The sequence below is a fragment of the Dendropsophus ebraccatus genome, chromosome 6 (assembly GCF_027789765.1).
Source record: "Dendropsophus ebraccatus isolate aDenEbr1 chromosome 6, aDenEbr1.pat, whole genome shotgun sequence".
NCBI lineage: Eukaryota > Metazoa > Chordata > Amphibia > Anura > Hylidae > Dendropsophus > Dendropsophus ebraccatus.
This window is the reverse complement of record NC_091459.1, coordinates 113,680,993-113,696,713: the sequence shown is the minus strand read 5'-3', so window position 1 is coordinate 113,696,713 and position 15,721 is coordinate 113,680,993. Positions and strand designations below refer to the sequence as shown.

At 45.4% G+C, this 15,721-nt stretch overlaps 1 protein-coding gene across 2 annotated transcripts in view; it reads right to left on the bottom strand.

Annotated features, from left to right (window-relative positions):
- STAG1 (STAG1 cohesin complex component) overlaps positions 1 to 15,505 on the bottom strand; it is an 89,806-nt gene extending 74,301 nt beyond the window's left edge. The window contains exon 1 of one of the 2 annotated variants that reach the window (XM_069975690.1): positions 14,996 to 15,505. The gene's annotated coding sequence lies outside the window, so the exon portion shown is untranslated. The remainder of the gene's footprint in view (positions 1 to 14,995) is intronic. The other variant, XM_069975691.1, reaches the window with a different exon arrangement.
- Positions 15,506 to 15,721: the final 216 nt, after the last annotated feature.

The following is a 15,721-nucleotide window of genomic DNA, read 5'->3' as shown; positions in this document are numbered from 1 at the left end:
TATATGGTGTGTGTTTGTACCTGAAGGGTTCAAACAAACACACCGTATACGCAGCGTATTTACAGCTGCGATACGCAGCAGATTAGATCTATATAACTGACCACAGCATCAAATCTGCACCACCAAATCTGCTGCAGATCTGCTGCGTATCTGCTGCGTATAGGGTGTGTGTGTTTGTACCCTTAAAAATGATACAATAAGGAGAAAAAAAAAAAAAGACCTCTCTTTCATTTCCATCAGGGGATTTGAAACAGAAAATGAACTGCTGGCAGGTCTCTAGACAGGAGAGTTACACCTATACCACAGCTCCAAAACATTTGGGTTCAGAGATTTAACTATATCTGAGTGTTTCTTTCAGCCTACAGAGGACTGATCTGCAATCAGAGACACTGACTGACAGCTGAGCGAGCAGGAGGCCGAGCAGCATTGATTTTTCATGAAGAGGAGGGAGGGGAAAGAGTGGAGCCGTGTGTCAGAGTGCGGCACAAACAACTTCTCTTTTACTCTTCATTACAGTAGGAGATGTAAGATTGTATATAATCCACTGCACAGAAAATTACCAAAAGGCACCATGCTTACTAGGGGACTGTCAGCTACAGCACCCTGCCAGCACCTCAGGTAGGGCATGGGAGCTGACAGATTCCCTTTAACATTATGTGAATTTACAGCTGTGGATAAATTCAGATTTTCACTGTCACTTAAGTCAATGAAAATCTGCAGGAAATTTAGAGCAGATATGCCAAAGAATTGGCACCGTAGGCCCATAGTCAAGCAGCCTTCCTTGGCATCATGTTACATACAGTAATGGTGCGTTTACACAGAAAGATTATCTGACAATCTAGATTATCTGTCAAAGATTTGAAGCCAAACCCAGGAACAGACTATAAACAGATCAGGTCATAAAGGAAAGACTGGACTTCTCCTCTTTTCAAATCCACTCCTGGCTTTGGCTTCAAATCTTTGGCAGATAATCTGTCAGATAATTTTTCTGTGTAAACGCACCATTATGCTACTTTTACACGAAACGATTATCGGGCGAATTTTCGCGAAAACCGAATTCGAACAATCGTACGTGTAAACGCGGCTATTGATCGAAAAATCGTTCATTTTGATCTTTTAACATGTTCATAAATCGTCGTTCGCAAAAAATTCGCCAATCGTTCCGTGTAAACAGTCGTCGCGCGATAGTCAGTCCGTCCGGCCGCCCGCTCATCCGCAGCCCCCTGCGCCGGCTCGATCGCCACCCCCGCTCTGATCGCCACCCCCACCCCCCCCCCCCCCCCCGACGCGGCTAAGAGCATACATTACCTGCTCCGCGCAGCAGCAGGTCTTTGGACATCCCCGGCTCCCCTCTTCAGCGCACTGATTGGCTGAAGAGATGAGCCGGGAATTTCAAACCGCTCCTCTTCAGCCAATCAGTGCTCCTCTTCAGCACTGATTGGCTGAAGGGGAGCAGTTTGAAATTCCCAGCTCATCTCTTCAGCCAATCAATGCACGGCAGCACTGATTGGCTTAAGAGGGGAGCCGGGAATTTCAAACGGCTCCCCTTCAGCCAATCAGTGTTGCCTTGCATTGATTGGCTGAAGAGATGAGCCGGGAATTTCAAACGGCTCCCCTTCAGCCAATCAGTGCTGAAGAGGAGCACTGATTGGCTGAAGAGGAGCAGTTTGAAATTCCCGGCTCATCTCTTCAGCCAATCAGTACGCTGAAGAGGGGAGCCGGGAATGTCCGAAGACCTGCTGCGCGGAGCAGGTAACGTATGTTCTTGGCCGCGGCAGTGGGGGCGATCGGTGCCGGCGGCGGGGGGGGGGCCATCGGTGCGGCGGCGGCGGCGGGGGGGGGGGCCATCGGAGCGGCGGCGCCGGGCTGCATGCGTACGATCGCAAAACGATTTTTCCGTACAATATATCGTACCGTCTAAACGCTGATCGTTATAAAAAAAAAAAATCGTTACTTCGAAATCGTTAATCGTACAATCGGGCCAATAATCGCCTCGTGTAAACTTAGCATTAGTCATACAGTTACATATAGTCAGGGAACAAAAAACAAAAATGAATCCAGTGGAAAATCCGCAGTGGAAGCGACTCATATGAAAGTATTCCCATTTCAGCTTTCTCATCAAGTGGATTTTTATTAAGGGCCATTTTTAGTGCTTCTTTATCCTAATTCAGTGTTGGCAAATAAAAAACATCCAAAGCCTAAAGCAAGCGTTTCTGAACTGTACTATTAATTCACGTGAAAATGTGTTGCTTTAGAGCTGCTTACAGACTTAACCTCACCCAGGTTGTGCCGCTGTGTCAGTACACTAGTGTGAACTTTTAAACTGTTTAAGAGCCCCAGACTTGACATGTCAATTCTTTGGTCAGATTCTGCTATCAGAATCCTATAGAAGTCAATGGGGCTAGAATTTCTGCTCACACTCTGCCAGAGCTGAATAGACAAGGAATTTCAAGCAGAAATCTTTCCTTTTCAATTCCTCGCCTATTCCTCAGTGTGTACATACCCCTATTAATCTCTGGCAGTTTCAAGCAGAATTACGACCCCCTTTGACTTCTATAGGATTCCTTTAGCAGAATTGATGTCAATTCTTTGGGCGGAAAGTGAATCTGCGATGGAAGTGTCCTGACGAAAATTCTGCCGTGTGAACAAATGAGCAGAAAGCCCATTCAACACAATAGAAAAATGATTTTTATTTAATTTTTTTTTTACAGGTGGTATGTCAAGCAGATTCTGCACGAAATTCTGAGCATATTCCGTAGAGTAAATGTAGCCTCACTGTTAAGACCCTATTCCACGGAACGATTATCGTCCGTATTCGGCCAATCCGTATTTCAACATGTTGAAAAACAAGCGACTGATACAGCAACGATCTGCTGCCGTCGCTCCGCTGCCGTCGCCCCGTTAAATCGGAGTATCGGCAGCAGACGCTGCTGTATCCTATGGGCTGCCCGGACGATCAGCGATCAGGCGCTTGCTCCTCTAGACGGCCCGTGGAATAGGGTCATTAGAATTAACCTAAGCAGGGATTCAACTGCTGACCTGATCGATGGCGGACACCCATTGGTGGATTATGTCCATTACATTCTGCAGGGAAGAATTATATATATCTGTATTTCGGCAGAAATTCCACCTATTTTACACATTCTAATTTCCTGCTTGGTAGACAGCCCATCAGAATTCACTGTAGTGTAGGACACAGATGCCGATATAATACTGATGGCATCTCATCTGTAATGTGTCAGTATTTGGAAACTGTATTGCAGACGTATTCCCATATACTCACATAAAACTGGCCTTAAACAGAATATAGAGAGATAACTTAGACAATTTATTTGCCTTGGTGACAGTACATTGCTTAATCAGTATTGAGAAGGGCTGGTGAATAGTCTGGGGTACTACATAGTGATGTCCCCATGTGTTCACCATTCTTTTGCTGTTTATACACAGTGTGCTAATATGGTGGGATCTCCCCAATGTGTATGATGACATACATACATTATGTAATAATATTGTTTTGCAGTTGGAGCGCTCACATGAGGGCTGTGGACTAAGGCAGTCACATGTGAAAATGAAGTGGAGGCAAACCTGCAATTTCCAAGGGCAAATCAGCACAATTGTGAAAGCTGCTATTTACATGAAGAAAACACATTGCATAATAAACTGAGGCTCCTCCGCTTTTAAAGCAGTTCAATTGAGGAAATGTGTTAGAACTGAAGTGTGATTTAAAGGGAATCTATCAGCTAGCTTTTACATATTAGATTCAGATGCTGTAACACACAGTCAATGTAATCTGTTACTGCCAATTTAAACTTTTTTTTTTCCTGTGTATTATTTGTATATTACTATGGGGATAATATAAAAGGTTTTTTTTTTTTTGTTGTTTGTTTTTTTTATGCACAGCTTTCTTTTTTTTAGCAAATATACCACTAGGTACATCACTGTGTTTTTACATGAACACAACGGTGTGGGGATGCCGGTGCCGCGGTCTTTTATTAAAACGCTGCCCGGTTCTTGCACACAGCGCTGGTCCATTCTCGAGCACCGGCCCGGCATGAGGCACTTGAGGCGAGCCTGCCGGCCCCCAGTGTGATCAAATCCCCTCCCATCTGAGACACAGGAAACAGGTAGCGGTCCGCAACACTCTGTTCATGTAAAAAACACAAAGCAAAGAAAATAGCGGTACATTCACTTTAAGTGTAAGTGTATCTAAATATAACTAAAATGAAAAAACAGAGGTAAAAAAAAAAAGAGGCACCGTGTCTAATTTTCAGGGGATATCTTATCTCTGTCGCTCCGGCCTCCTCCCTCAGCTCTCCACTCCCCCGGCATACTCACAATGTCCTGTAGGACCAGGAGCGTGAGGTGGGACATCGGGACGCGGGGGGGCATTGGAACAGTGTTCCTGCAGCGCCTGCTGTCAAGGTCCACAAGGGATGGATGGTTAGCGGCCTTACTTTTTGGGGGTGCCTTACTATACGCTAGTTGGTAGGAGAGGGTCTTATTTTAGGGCGACGTCTGGTTTTCAGATGGCTGCAATCTATACCCCGCTAAAAAAAATTCCTGTGATGCAGATGGTTCAATAAATGTAAAATTACTACTCATCCATATATTTTTGCAGATGTTACTTCCATAAAAATTTTAGACCCTCAAAAATGTTATGGGAGAATCCGTGCCATAATTCTGGTCCGTACTAGGGGCTTGTCAGTAATTTTTTGTGGGTTACATATTGGTAAAACCACAGACAGTGAAATCTCAGTGGGCCCTAAATTTGTCTATAACTGCGGATCCGCAATTATGTACAACCTTACGGAACGTGTTACTGTACCTTTTAGGGAGTAGGGAGTCAATTTTGGTATTTTAAGTGATTTACAAAACTGAGGAATGGTCCAGGCTATCTTGCTGATCACCTCCGCTACTGCAGCTGCGCCATATACATACTAGTAATATAAAAGAAGCTAAGGCAGAAAGAGAGATCCATAATGTGAACACAGATGGCTCAGATCATTATATAGGGTTATTTCAAGCAGAGTAAACGGAATAATGAAAAGTCAAACAATTCTCCTGTGTATTTCCTGGAGCCATTCTTCATTGCTTCGGCTCATTTAGAAGGGGCCTTTACTGCGGATTTCCAGGGCGAGAATCTATCTTGTGGTAATGTGATCACACAGGTACAGCACCTTCACCAGGGCTCTCCCAACAAGCTGGGCTCCTATGTGATCCCATGGTCAGGGCCAATCTTCCCATTATAAACTTACTGCCATTTGGAGTAACGTTTGGATTTGGAACCTTAGCGTCCTAGATGCAAATTGTAAGATGCAGCCTCTTTGGATCAGAACTGTTATTCCAGCACATCCCACAGATTCTCCACTGGATTGAAGTCATGACCTTGATCTTTTTGTCATGTGCCTCGTTCCTTTTTGCATTATCATGCTGAAAGAGGCCACTACCATTAGGAGGTCTTGCTGCCATGAAGGCGGTTACTAGGTCCGTACAGTGGTTAGGTAGGTGGTACGAGTCACAGTCATATCCACATGATGCCAGCACTGAAGCATTGCCCAAAGCTTCACACTACCTCCACCAGCTCGTTCTCAAATGATGCCGCATTACACCATCTTATCCTCAGATAATTGACATACACAGGATGGAAAACATGCGATTCACAGCCATGACCCAGTTCCTATGTTCACGTGCCTGCCGTAGGGGATATTGGTGGTGGACACAACAAAAACACCTACCACTATGAAGATGGTCTGACCTAGACATCTCTATCACAATGTCCCGTGTGCAGATTATTGCACTTATGTTCGGCAGATTATTGCTCTGTGTAATAGGGCCCTTACCAATCAACTTCAAGAACTGACTGATCACTTACTGCCTAATACATCCCAGTCCTGGACCAATATAACCAATAGCGTTCACTTTACTAAATGCATATTATCCATCTCAATGACAATGGTTATGTGGAATTCCATCATGGAGCCATGTAGATCTTCTAGCCATAGGCTATAAGACGCTCTGCACCACTGCCCTTCTACCTTCATCCTGTACAGACAGGTCCACTGAATTACTTCATCGCTTCTTGTAGTCAAACTGCACATATGTTTGTGCTGCTTTGGCTACTATGTGTATTCGCTGTTTATATCAGGCCACAACATATGAAAACAGAAACCCAACTCCTTTCCTCTGCATGGTCACTATTACACACACCTATATATATATACACACATATATATATTATATATATACACATATATATATATATATATATATATACACACACACATATAAAGAGAGAAAGGAGCTGTTGCACATCACACCTATGGCTGACACTAATGCCTCTCAGCTACATTTAAAGACCAACACCAGGATGTTGGTATATAATTTGATCAAACCATATTGCCTCATGTATCACGTGCAGGCCCCCTTGGTTCACATGAGTCCCTACACTAACTCAACACTGTGTCAGTCAGCGACCACCAACCCCGCAAAGCGAGTGCAAGCAGGGAAGGGAGGCTATAGAATGGCCCTGCAACCCCCAATGTCACAGGATCAAACCCCAAGAGCCCCCTCAAACGCAGAAGGCGCCGCCGGCAGAGAAAGTGGCCACCAATCACCACAAGTGTGAACATGGTCTTACTACTCATCATTGCTCCTGCAGGTAGAATGGGAAGAATAGGAGGTACTTGCCATGTGTGCACAGGTGCTTCCTGCTAATTGGGGTCACATGGGTCTTACCAGGAGGAGTGCTAGCTACTCAGAAAAGGAGAAAAGTTGTTCACACGTTTTGCTTGGTGTCCGCTTTCTCAGCCAGTGGGATCCTTGGGGTTTGGTCCTGTGACATTGGGGTTGCAGGGCCATTCCGTGGTCACCCTTCCTGCCCTGAGCACGCTTAGCGGGGTTGGCGGTCACTGACCGTCACAGCGTTGTTTGGTTAGGGACTCATGTGCATCAGAGACCTGCAAGTGGTACATGAGGCAATATGGTTTGATCAAATTATACACTAACTTCTGATGCTGGTTTTTAATGTAGCTGAACAGGCTCTTATGTCAACCATGGGTGCGATGCGCAGCCATTTCAGTCCTTAAGAGATAGAGATTGTGTGTGTATGTGTGTGTGTGTAATAATATATATTATATACACACACCCACACAGGTGAACAGAGAAAAGTCCCCGCAGCATTGATGCAGAACAGTTCTGGGTTAAATTCAAGAATTAGTGGGTTTAGAGTAAGAGTGAGACTAATGTAACCAGACCCAATGAAGGACCAGCAAACATGGCACTGTGCCAACCCTGCTTTAAAGAACAAGCAAAGTCACTTGTGAACTGGAAAGATTTTGTATGAAAACTCCATATAAGAGGGTCCTCAAGAAGCAAGGACTGAGAGCAGGCAGAGCTGACTTGATAGTCTTACGTTGTGTCTCTACAATATATACAGTATATAGTGTACAATGACATCACCAATCTACAATAAGGCTCTGTCCGCTGTCTGGAACGTTTTCATCTGCATTCATCTCCACTACAGCTAGTATCATCAGGAGAAGAAACAAGGCTTGGAAGACGTGTCCATCTCATGGGATAAACCCACATCTTACACACAACCCAACCCATCGTATAAAGCTACATCCATATGTATGATAGTGTCCTGCCATCTCCTGGGGACTGTACCCCTATATTCATTCTGCCGTGGACACGACGTAGACCTATGTCTAGAGCAGGGGGGCAAACCATGGCCCTCTAGCTGCTGCAAAACTACAAATTCCCATCATACCTGGACAGCCAAAGCTTAATTCAACGTCCTTTTTCTTCCAAAAGCTTAAAATGACAATTGTAATCCTCTAACAAACAAGTATAAAACAGTACCAAGGATCCAGGTGTAAAGTCCTATACATTGTAAGTATAGCGCAAACACATGATGGATATCTGAGGAATTCCCAATGCTATCATTTGCAGCTATGAAAGCCCGGTACAAGCCCATGCTCACATCTGGATTCAGGTCTTGGTGTTCCCATTGTTAATATCAAGTATAATTCCTACTGAAGCAGTACACTGGTTTTTGTAGCTGTGGCATTAACAGTCGACCCATGTAATATTGGCATTATGGCAAGTATTCAGACATGCCCTAGTCAAATGGAGCCAGCGAGGCAATATCAGACACAAAGCCAAGACACTAGTTAAAAGACATTTTAAAGTGTTATTGTCACCTTCCTTTCCATGTAAGGAGTACTCAGCATTATTGTTATGAAAAATCATATGACAAATGATATTACTGTACGAAGGATTTCTTGGTTGTCTCGGATTAAAAAAAAAAAAAAAAAAAAATCAAGTTATATAGTTTGTGGACAATGCCATCTGGGTGGGGCCGTCGCACCCCATCTCCCCACCTACACCGTCGCTGTAGCCCCCATCCCCAAGTGATGTCATCTAAACAGCCTAACCTGGAGCCATAAGCCCCTCCCCTCTCACATGCAGTGACCTTACTGAAATCCTCCTTCAGAAGGCCAGTTTTTATGACATTACAGATGGGCGGGGGCCTATGTACTGATAACGTCACAGAGGGGGCAGGGCCTATTGTGTCAATGTAGATGTGGAGATAGAACACAAGGATAACATACATTTTTGAGCTGGGAACACCAAAAAATCCTTTCTACAGTAAGATTTGAAATGTCCAGAATATAAGCTTACAGTGACACTGTCACCCACTTTTTGCATTCTCTACACTGGTGTAATGGGTAAATGTACCAGTTTTTATACCTTATTTTATATCATTCGTCATGGGGCTTGTTCAAGTAAAAAGTGATCTTTTATCATGTGCGGATTGTGTTAAGTGGGCGGGGCTTCACGGCAACAGCGTCACTTAGCCCCGCCCACAGCGGTACCACCCCTCTATGACGCCATTAACATGTAGGCCCCACCCCCTCGATGCCCATTGGTATGGGCCGACCTAGAGGTGGTGGGGCCTAGACCTTTAGGCCAGCCTGTTCCCATGATCTGCGAGGGGGCGGGGCCTATGTGATTATGAAGTCATGGAAGGGAGGGGCCAGAGGTTTCACTGTGGGCGGGGCTAAGTGACAATGTTTCCGAGAAGCCCCGCCCACTTAGCACAATCTGCAGTTGATAAAAGATCACTTTTTACTTGAACAAGCACCATGACGTATGATCTAAAATAAGGTGTGAAAACTAAATTTACCGATTACACCAGTGTACAATAGTCAGAACGCAAAAAGAAGGTGACAGTGTTATTTTAAGAAGGGTGCTGAGAACTCTGTATATGGAAAGGGATGACAATGTCACTTTAACCCCTTCATGACCCAGCCCACAATGGCCTAAATCAGTGCTTCTCAAACTTTTTCTACTGGAGCCTCAACCAACAGACCAAGGCAATGCCTGGGCCTCACCAGACTGACCAAGAGGGCGCCTGGGTCTCACCATCTGTGGTGAAAGTCCATTTAAAAGCTGAAAATAATGCTAGGGCTAGCTTTCACCTGGCTCCCAAGCTCTATATACTAATAAAAGTACAAAATAAATTAATAATGTTACTAAAATTTTTGTGAACAGCAAAAGGACTGTGCAGATCATAGTTACTTTTGTGAAAACTGGCTCCCCAGCTGGGCCTCAGCAACAACTAGGGGGCGCCTCACTGGGTGAGGTTCGCCTCACAGTTTGAGAAGCACTGGCCTAAATAACCGTGCCAATTTTCATTTTTGCATTATCATTGCATTTCCTCCTCACCTTCTAAGAGCCATAGCGATGAATTCTCCCTCTTCATGCAAGAAGACCATAAAATGTATGATGGAACCCAAATAATATTATTTTAATAGATTGGACAATACGCAGGCTATGATATTTTTTTTTTTACATGTTTTATTTGTATGATGGAAAATGGGGAGATTTAAACTTATTGGGGGAGGGGCCATGTCATTTTTCTTAACTTTTTTTTTAAAACATTTTAAGTGATTGAAATCATTTGATAGCATGTACTTTTCAAAGCTATGCTACAGGACTGATCAGTAATATCGGCGCTCTTCTCATAGAGTCGGCTTAAGGCAGACTCTATAGGACGATTGCCAATCAACCACATGGAGGTATGTATTGCAGTCTGCCAAAACAATCAGGACCCCTATAATCACACTGCTGGGGTCCTGATCAGTAACTGACAGGAGCTGAATAGCAAATCCCCATAGAAAATCTCCTCTTCTGCTCTGGACAGTTCCTGAAACAGAGAAAGGTGGCAGCAGAGAGCATCATGTCAGACTGGAAAGAATACACAACTTCCTGCAGGGCATACAGCAGCTGATACGTAAATAATTGGACACGTGTTTTTTATTGTTTTGTTATATATCTTTTTTGCACTTTGTTTTTATCCCTTTTAACAATAGGACAGGACAAAAAAAATCCATATGCAAATTGAAACCCTTGTATGCAACAGTCCTACCACTGCAAACCTCATCAAATGAGAAAATGAGGGTCTGTGGACCCCTCTCTGCGTATGCCATGCACCCACTCTCCATACATGGCAATGAAGTTGTGGCTTTGCTGTTGAAATCTATGGGGGTTACAGAAAGAATTTATTTACACTAAAAAACAAGGTATTAAAAGTTTATATTGTTTTGTTTTTTATTTCTTCACTATGACCCCAGAAGATTCAGTTGTAGAGGTTAAATGACCAATAGGGACCCCGGGAAAGCTGCCGCTTCTGCTTACAGCTAAAGATGTTCTCCTTTCATCCAGCTCCGGTGGGAAAATCTAGTTAGAATTCAAAAGCCTGAAGTGATTCGGTACAAAGACTTCATGAATATGTCTGTAAATATCTGCAGGGTGAGTTTACATCATCAGAAGAGCCCTGCGGCTGCATGTGAACAGTCAATTTAGAGTGTAACTTCACAGCCAGACAAGTCAGGGCCAACATTGATAAAATACAAAAAAAAAAAAAAAAAAAAAAACTGTTCTACCTAACACATTAATTTCTTAATTTTACCTCAGTTTTATTTCACTGCTAAATGCATTGGATAGTGGGGTACAGAAATGTGTGGTGACCAAGTAAATCCTGACTACAAACTATCGTCTGTGTAGTCAGGCTCCATCAGCATGACCTCCTTAATGCACTGACTGTTCATTTGTATCTTCATATACTAAATAGATAGTAACCATCTGTCCAGCAGCAGAAAGGCTGAATCATAAAGGGGTGGCGGGTTGAAGGATCCATAGCGGCTTCCCCCCACTTCTCTACCCTTAGTTAATAATAACTGTCTGCTAAACAACATTCTGCAAAACCAGAAGCTACAGGTACACCCCCTACCCCCATGGAGAGATGTAACACTACACATAACAGATGCCAAAACAACAACATTTCAGATCATGACACGCAGAAATCAGGCTCTCTTGTGACTATGAGCAGAGAACATGAGGCACTGGGTTAGCAGTAGAGAACCTGTCCAGTCACAGCGAGGAACACCAAGGAGCATGTCACCACCCATCAGGCTCTGAGGAGCAGAGGAGCCGGTAACACCGCATCAGACACTTCCGTCAGGACGGTATTCATGGCCCCAGGGCTGACTTTACGCAGTATTTAACCTGATGAGGCAGCGGGATAATAGCTGTCAAACCAGAAATATCACACATGTAAATCTATTTGCCATTTCTTTATTCAGGAATTAACTTGCAGTTTTTCACAGACAAAAAGTGCCCCAAACTCCTGGTGGTTTCTCCCTAACAAACAAAATTCTGCAGAAAACCTGAATGTTAACATGTCTGAGTGTTGAGTTGCACTCATCTCTACTGAATGTGGAGACTGTAGGCTACTGCTTTTTTTAATTGTTATTTTAAACCTACAAATTTTAGCCTTTTTTTCATAATAGCAATTTGCAATTTTTTTTGGGGGGGGGATCCAGAAAGAAAAAACATTTTGGGCTATGTTCAGACTACATTAAAAAACACGGCCGTATTTGCGCAAATAACGGCCATTATTTTGCATGTAAGGCCATTGTTTGTGCAAACACGGCCGTTGTTATGAAATACGGCCATGTTTTTTTACGTAGTGTAAACCCGGCCTTGAGCTGTAGAGTACACTTAATACCTGTCATTTTACCATAGAGTTCAATGGAACTCATTCTCAAAAAGGGCCCAAATTAGTGTGTGAACAAAGCCTTCCAGTGTACCCAAGGCCTCAGTACTGGAGAAAAACTCCCCACTAGGCCAGACAAGGCTTGGCACAGGGCTGAAGGCTGTCAGGGCATGCTGGGAGTTGTAGTTAAGCAACACTTAAAGTGACTGTACCACCAGGCCCAGGCTGAAGCACTTAAGGTGGGCCGACCCACCCTTAGTGGAAAGAAACTCCAGCCCCTCCATGACGTGACTCCATTAGAATCAATGGAACCCTATCATAGAAAGGCCACTAAGGGTGGGTTGGCCCGCCTCCAGTGCTTCAGCCTGGGCCTGGTAGTAGTCACTTTAAGGCCCTATTTCACAGGATAATTATGCGGAAAATAGTTATATTGTTAAAATTTTAACAATAGTCATTCTGTGTAATTGGAGAAAACAATTGAAAAATGGTCTGCGTCGTTCATCGTAGATTTAGATCTGACCCTAAAAAGATCGCTAATTGTTCAGTGTAATTCCTTCTTTTGCTGGGATGAGATTGAGTAAACGATCATAACTAACAACCATTGTGCCATATGATGATCAATTTCAGGCTCAAGATAAACAATTTGTGATCATTGATCGTTAAAAATTGCTTTGTCCAATAGGACGCTCACAGGTTGGGCAAGACTGGTGTAAGATAAGGTAGACACAACATCCTCCAGTATGGAGGTCTTCTGGATTACCACGTAATAGGCACATACCATGAGCAACGGGAAAAGATACGGTACATTGAGTTTTTCCCCACACAGAGAATCACTCATGGGTAGTGGTGTGCGGACTTTAGCAATGTTCTCTGAAACCAAGCACGTGGCATTTGACTCACGGTGGTTGCAAAAGTTGGATGCCCCCCATGGCTGCCAGAAAAACATAACTGTATCCATGTTTTCCAGGACTCCATCCAACTTCCGCCGAGCGTTTGGGTTCGGAGATTGCTACTGAACCCAAACAGTTTGGCACGTCCACTCAACGCTACTCATGGGCAGGCCGTACTAACAGAAGTTGGATTAAGCCTGGATCGGGATCTAGGAAACTGGTAAAACCCATCGTCATGTGCACTGGCCGACAGTATACAATGTGTCCTATATAGAGATGAGCGAACTGGGTTTGAGTCCATCCGAAATGGAACGTTCGGCATTTGATTAGTTGAGGCTGCTGAACTTGGATAAAGCTCTAAGGTTGTCTGGAAAACATGGATACAGCCAATGACTATATCCATGTTTTCCACATAGCCTTAGGGCTTTATCCAACTTCCGCAGCCACCGCTAATCAAATGCCGAATGCTCGGGTTCGGATGGACTCGAGCATGCTCCAGGTTCGCTCATCTCTAGTCCTATAGTGTGTAAAACTCCATAGTACGCAGCCCACAAATCACAGCTGTCCTAAATTCTGTATGAGCTATGTTGTTATCAGCTGGACGTAAAAAGGGTCCGAGCCAAAGTCCAAAACCCTGACCCAACAAATGACAGCGCTGGCTGAACAATGCGGAGCTGCCCTTTTCGTAGTATTATCCCAAATTGCAACAATGCCAGTCAACCAATCCATAGCATCGTCCTCCTAAAAAACTGCAATAATACCAGAAAATTAAGTACATCTCTAGCTATACGTGGTCTATATAGTAGAACAGTGAGGCCTGCCACACCACTTCTGGGACGCAGGAGGACGAGGTGTATAGAGGTCTATGCTGCACATACGCGTCTGATAAAAAGATAGGGGGTAAAAGATCGGCCAAAAAGCCAGTGACTGTTGGCGGAGCATTGGGAATCAATGAATAGAAGGGGATAATTATCAAACCATCCAGTGATCGAGCCATATAAAAGGCTCCTTAGCCGAGTACAGATCCACCAGATTGGTGCTGGTATTAGGCACAGGACTGCCTGTATAAAGGAGGCCTTAGATTTCTGCCATGTATTTTGAGGGGAGTTATTTTTTTAGTCCTTTCCATGGGGAATATGTACGGAAAACAGGACATGCCACTTGTTTTGATGAATATGAAATAGACAACACGGTTACGGAGAGTGACTACCAGTCCCGAGCCCGACTATGTGCCTAGATACCCAAACGGAAAGGACCTTAGGAGGCCTTTATACTGGGCCAATGAATCATCCCAATAAACTGACCAGTGATCTTGTTCGATCTAGTTGATCTCTGCTAATATAAGCGGCTAGTATGCCCATCTAAAAAGTCCTGAGAGATCTGCGATGAGTTGGTTAACAGCTATGAGTTGTGGTTCGGGCAGCATGAAAGTTTCCCTTTAAGGTCACCAGACGCGTGGTCAGGCCGGGACTCGCGTCTGTAACCTAAACAATGACAACGCACGCGCTAAACAGAAGATAACAGAACATGTGAACGGGCCTAATAGTTGGCGCTCAGGTGACACATTGTATACCAACAACCAAGTGACAACCCACATAGCTTTACGCGCACACACACAGCCCGACTATTGGGTAACAATCTAAGTGACTGGTCCCCAGCTGTTGTAGCAGGGCATGCTGGGAGTTGTAGTTTCCCCGCAGTTGGGGGAGCAGTGATGGCTACCCCCCCATGTGACCTGAGAACTTTCCAGCAGTCCTCCCCTCACATTGTCCCCTCCTGGATGACAGCTGATCAGTCACCAGCCATTACAATGATAGCAGAGGGCCCCCACAGCACTGGGCCGCAGAGCTGACACTCTAACACAGGTGCACTTTACGGCTGGGCCGCAGAGCTAGCACTCTAATGAGCGGGCACGGCCACACACTGCCAGTGAGGAGGCACGGGGGAGGGGGTGCCGGTGTGACCGGGTGGCGGGAAGCCCCAGTCACCTCCTCCTCCCCCACTTCCCGCGCTCCGGCCTCCTCCATCTCTCCCCCCGGCTCACCTCCTCTGGACATCCCGGGTCTCCTCCTCCTGGCTCGTGTCGTCCCGCTTCCTCCTGCCCCGGGGTGGGGGGTCAGGGTACGGTTCCCGGTACACCCAGTCCTCGGGTGAGGGGCACAAAGGATCCGGCGGGAGGGGGTTAATACCCCGGCAGCCCAGGCCCCGGCCTGACGGAGAGCGCCACCACTGATAGTCCTATGGATAATAGTATATTGCCCGGTGTAACGGGGGGTACGGGGGAGGGGGGGTCGGGTAAATATAAAATAATAATAATAATAGGAATAACCCCCGGGCCGCGCCTGGCAGGGAGCAGCAATCCTAAGCCGCCATCTGGCGGTATCTCGCTCACCGGAATGGCGCCGTCGCTTGTCCGGGGAACGGGCGCCCTCTGGCGGAGACAGACCGGGAGAGTGCGAGGGGGCGGGTTCGATTTGATCGCCATGGAAACGGGCGGGAGAGAGGGAGGCGTTAACCACACTGTCACCGCGGACCTGAAGAGAGGCGGTGCCAGGGTGTCACCATAGTTACAGGGCAGGGCCCTATCTCCATGGAAACTGACCAGCGAAGAGACTTCTGGAAGCATTGATTTCAAAGAGGTAATAGCGAGCGCGTGTTAATCCCTTACAACTGCGCATGCTCGTTCTCCTCTTTCGAACGCATGCGTGGTAAAGCGTCTGAGGGAGTACGCTAGGAGCGTAACGCGCATGCGTGAGTTTCAACCCTGCCC